The sequence below is a fragment of the Vombatus ursinus genome, unplaced genomic scaffold (genome assembly GCF_900497805.2).
Source record: "Vombatus ursinus unplaced genomic scaffold, bare-nosed wombat genome assembly UNPS02008090.1, whole genome shotgun sequence".
In the NCBI taxonomy this organism is placed as follows: domain Eukaryota; kingdom Metazoa; phylum Chordata; class Mammalia; order Diprotodontia; family Vombatidae; genus Vombatus; species Vombatus ursinus.
In genome coordinates this window covers 2,207-7,703 of record NW_020947868.1, presented here as the reverse complement: position 1 = coordinate 7,703, position 5,497 = coordinate 2,207, and the positions used below count along the sequence as shown (strand labels likewise).

General features: G+C 32.8%; 1 long non-coding RNA gene across 1 annotated transcript; it reads right to left on the bottom strand.

Moving 5' to 3' along the window:
• Window positions 1-442: 442 nt before the first annotated feature.
• LOC114034127 lies at window positions 443-4,574 on the bottom strand. The gene is made up of 4 exons (XR_003568064.1): window positions 4,455-4,574; window positions 3,677-3,730; window positions 3,204-3,281; window positions 443-632 (listed from the first exon to the last, which is right to left on the bottom strand). It is a non-coding gene; the product is annotated as an uncharacterized LOC114034127 (long non-coding RNA).
• Between the last annotated feature and the right edge of the window lie 923 nt (window positions 4,575-5,497).

Genomic DNA, 5,497 nt, shown 5'->3' with positions numbered 1-5,497 from the left:
GGAGGTCCATTTCCTTTTTTTATAATCTCCTTGGGATACAGCCCTAGTGGTGGTATTGCTGGATCAAAGAGCATGCAGTTTGATTGTGCTTTGGGCATAATTCCAAATTGCTCTCTAGAAGAGTTGAATCAGTTTACAACTCCAATTTTCCCACCTCCTCTCCAGCATTCATCATTTGACTTTCTTGTCATATTAACCAATCTGATAGGTGTGAGACAGTATCTCAGAGTTGTTTTAATTTGTGTTTCTCCAATCAGTAGTGATCTAGAGCATTTTTTTTAATATACCTATAGATAGCTTTGATTTCTTTATCTGAAAACTTCCTGTTCATATCATTTAATCATTTGTCAAATGAGAAATTACTTGTATTCTTATCACTAACTCATTTCTCTACGTATTTGAGAAATGAGGCCTTTATCAGAGACATTTGCTGTAAAAATTGTTTTCTAGCTTTCTGCTTTCCTTCTAATTTTGTTTGTGCAAAACCTTTATAATTTAATATAATCAAAATTGTCCATGTTACATCTTGTAGTGCTCTATATCACTTGTTTGGTCATAAATTCTTCCCTTCTCTATGGTCTTTCAAAGTTGGACTGTGCTCTTCTGTTTTCATTGACGTAGTCATCTCTCTCCTAAAGAAAAATAAGACAGGATTATGAAAGCATATTTTTTAAAATTATAATTTGTACTTGTTTTACCTTTGAGCATTGAAATATCTTCATTTCTGTTACTTTAAATTACTCAATAGTTATGAATACATAGAAGAATAAATTCATGCATTAATTGACATTAATAGACTATGGCATTTTTCTACTGCATCTTAACATTGCATTTTGTGAACCCCAAAAAGAAACAGTCAAGGATATATAAGTAAAGAGGTTAGTTGTCATTTAAAGTAAAATATCATTGCTGTTGTCATAAAGTTACAAAGTGCCTTATTCATAATAATGCATTCTATTCAAACAGAAAGGCTGCCTCTAAATATCTGTTCCAATAGTTTTAAACTTGCAGCGTGTTTGAAAGGCCTGCTTTTGTAGTATTCTAAGTATTGTTAGAATTTATATCGATTTGGTCCTTATATAGCCATAAATCTGTATTTGTAAATTGCCTAATTTCTTTTTTAAAAATAGTTTGATTTTCTTTCCTCTTGGTTGAAAAACTACTAATTTCCCAGTTAGATAAATCTATCCAGATCCTTTCTTATGTGACTCTAACATAATAAGAAAGACATGGGTCTTTCTTCTAGGAATTTTTTTGTTTCCCAATTTACACATATGCTAATCTTTGACTTGTTAATCCTTCCTTCTGGCCCTAACAGTTCATTTCTTTACCCAGTGAAAGAAGTTATTTCATTATACCTCATTTTCCTCTTTAGAAATAAAGCAGAAATCAATATAACAACTAGCAAGCATCTACTTCTTGCTTTTGCATTCCTTGAATTCACTTTATCTCTTGAGTCTTGGTCCATTGAGAATTTATTATTTTTTAAATTAATTTATTTTGATTTATCAACAATCACTTCCATATGCTTTTGAGTTTAAAATTTTTCTCCCCCTCCTTCCCTACCACCCTCCCCAAGACGGTGCATAATCTGATATAGGCTATACATTTACATTCCTATTACACATATTTTCACATTAGTGATGTTGTAAGTAAGAATTAGGACCAATAGGAGGAACCACCAGAAAGAGGAAACAAAACTCAACAGAAGAAAAAAAATAGCAAATAGTATGCTTCGATCTGCATTCAAACTCCATAGTTCTTTCTTTGGATATGGATAGCATTTTCTATCACGAGGCCTTTGGAGATGTCTTAGATCCTTGTATTGCTGGGAAGGGTTAAGTTCATCAATATTAGTCATCATAAAACATGGCTGTTACTGTGTACAACGTTCTCCTGCTTCTGCTCACTTCACTCAGTATCAGTTCATACAAGTCTTTCCAGGTTTTTCTGAAGTCCACCTGCTCATTATTTCTTACAGCACAGTAGTATTCCATTACATTCATATACCACAGCTTGTTCAGCCATTCCCCAATTGATGGGCATCCTCTCAATTTCCAATTCTTTGCCTCCCCAAAAAGAACTGCTATAAATATTTTTGTACATGTGGGTCCTTTTCCCATTTGTATGATCTCTTTGGGATATAGCCCTAGAAGTGCTATAGCTGGGTCAAAGGGTATGCACATTTTTATAGTCCTTTGGGCATAGTTCCAAATTGCTCTCCAAAATGGTTGTATCATTTCACAACTCCACCAACAATGCATTAGTGTTCCAATTTTCCCACATCTTCTCCAACATTTATCATTTTCTTGTTCTGTCATCGTGGCCAATCTGATAGGTGTGACGTGGTACCTCAGAGTTGTTTTGATGTGCATTTCTCTAATCAATAGTGATTTAGAGCATTTTTTCATATGACTACAGATGACTTTAATTTCTTCATCTGAAAACTGCCTGTTCATATCCTTTGACCATCTATCAATTGGGGAGAGAATTTATTATTAAAAGCTTAAAAGGAACGTCCATCAGAAGCTCCACATGATAAGCCTTGTTCTGTCATATTCCCTTTGGTTTATAAATGAAGAGATCTTTCAACATCTGAATTTTTGTTTCCTCATTTGGGACCTATCAAAACAAAATTATTTCCCCTATGAAGGCACAAATTTTAAAAGAGTACTCTTTGCAATTATTAACCCAAAGGGTTATATGTATTCTTTAATTTTTGTTTTTATTTAGTCCTTCCAGATGAGGACAGTCTTAGCATGCTAGCTCATATGAAACTTACATGAAAATGAATCCTAGGTTGTTTGAGGTGGTAGCCCTTCATACAAACCTTTCCACGTAATGCATTTGGAAATAAGTATTATCTTTCATTGATTCACTGAATATTTCTTGAGTGGGGAATATAAAAAAAACTGAAGATATAATCTCAGACCCTTTTGGAGTTTGCAGTCTAATGTACAAAATGTCCATGTCTGTTGAAAAGGTTGCCCATAATCCAGTGGTCCGATAAAAGGTTGTATTTGTCTCTAACATTTATTATTCTATATAACATTACATAGTACATGAAAAAACTAATTCATTTCTTTCAGACTCCTATTTTAGTCTTTTCTTAAGAAAACATAGCTATATACTGTAAGCTTTCAGCTTTCAGTGTTAGTTTTCATAAAATAAGACATTGCAGGTTTGTGATAGCACATACTTACTTCATGTTTTGTTTCCACATATCTCTTATTATGTAGTTCTTGTGCAATTTCCTGAAAAATATGTCGAGCACTCCTCTTCTATAAAGAAGGATGAGAAAGTTATTCTCTCTTTTGTAGCTTAAATTAGGACAGAGAAAGGTAGTTATTCTGTATTACCAATGCTTTCCCCCCTCCCCAAGAACTTAACTTTGTTGTGTGCTTTCTATAGGTACATCAAATGAAAGTTATGGGTGAGTAATGTAAAATTAAATGACATTTTGTGGATGAAAGAATGACTACTGAGTTGTCTAATCTTGTTTCTAGTGGCAAGAATGATTTTTTCCCTAAGTCTAAATATTGGGATAATGTCACAGTGCATTTTGGGGGGGGGGGAGTCTAAATACTGATTGTAAAATATATTAGATTTGAACTTATTCTTTATAAATAGACATACTTTTAAAAATGTTGTATAAGCATTAATATATGTTCTGTACCTTCTGTGGTGCTTCACAAGTTCCTGTTTTCTTTGGTGTTTTCAATTTTAACTGCTAAAAAAGGAAAATATTTATAAAAACATTTTTATATATTCTAAAGAATTCTGAGAAGTACCTTTTGCCTTAACACAGAGCTGCTTAACCAGGGGACCATGAACTTTTTAAAAAATTGATATCTATATTTTAATATAATTGGTTTCTTTTGTGATCTTATTTATTTTATGCATTTAAAAACAGTTTTATGGGAAGGGGTCTACAGACTTTACCAGACTACCAGAGATATCCATGACACAAAAAACATTAAGAATCCATGCCCTAGTATAAGGTCCAAGTTTTTCCATAATATTCAACATAATGTTTAGTTAATAAAACAAAAAGCTAATATTCATATTTTCTGAAATGTACACAAATCTTTTAAAATCATTAATAAAATAAATAGGTCCAATAGAAAGTGTAATGAATACACACAAGAAATATCCCAAGTACTTTGTGCTTAATTGTTTCAAGTTAGCTTCTGGTTTTTTCATCAGCACTGTCTCTGTTAATAGACTTTTACTAGGACACTGATATATGTCTGTGTACGTCAGTTAAGGCCAGGAGCTTATGAAATTGTTGTAAGAGAGGATTATATATAAGTTATTAGGAGGGGAGGTCCTCTGAGATGAAAAAAAAAGATTCTTATAAATACATTCCAATTAATAATATTTAACATTAATATAATTATAATTAATATAATTAATAAAACTTTAAAAAAGAAGCAATAGTAAGTTTGACTTACTTTGGAGATGACTATGAAGATCACACTTAGAGCAGCAATGTAGAAAGAGAGCAGAGATAAGAGGGCTATCAGGAGATTCTCTACTTCATGGCTGAGAAGCTTATTCCCTTTATTAATAACAAAAACAAAAATAGCCATAATTACTATTGAAAAGATTTTTTAACAAAACTATAAACCAAGTATAACATAGATTACATGTAGGAAATATTAAATATAGGGAACCTGAATTTACTGTGCTTGAACACTTACATAAAAGTTATTCCTGGTCTTTTGCCTCAGTGTACACCCAAACGTAGAAAGATAGTTTATTATCTCCTTAAGCTTTTTGACCTGAAATTAAATTTGCCTGAAATATTCAGAATTTCCAAAATTTAGAGTAGTCATTTGTTAGAATGATTTTTTAAAAATCAGTGTTATACAAAGAATAACTTAAGACAAAATGGTTATTTAAAACTAATTTGATTTATTGTTCATAAGTAACATAAAAATAACATTTATAAGGCTTTGTACTTTTTACAAGGCTCATTCTTCACAACAACCCTCAGAGATAGGTGGTCCAAACAACTATTATTGTCCCCATTTTGTAGTCAAGGAAACTGAGACTCAGAGGGTTTATGTGACTTTTCATAGTCACCAGTATTAGTAAGTGGCAGATCTAGGAGTTGACCAAAGCCAAGGCTCTTTCCAGAGCTCACAGAGGCATTCAGCCTTCCACCTTGGTTTTACCCTTGTCATATGTGTGTTTTAAATAATATTTCAAGAATTTGGGATTTTGTCCCATACTTCCTCTACCTATGCAGATACCTGGATTCTCAGCCTCAGCTAGTAGGTATGACCAGGCTGGAAAGGCTTCAAGTACCAGTCAGATAATGGACTTTATGTATCTTGTCCAAAGTCCAGCCTGAGTTGGGGGAGGTTGTTGCCACTTTGGTTATAGGGTGATGAATTTTTTAGCCCCAACAACCCTCAGAAGTCATCTACAGAGTTATATTAGAGTTACTATCCACATCAGTGAAATACCCACCCAGACAGAATTACAGATT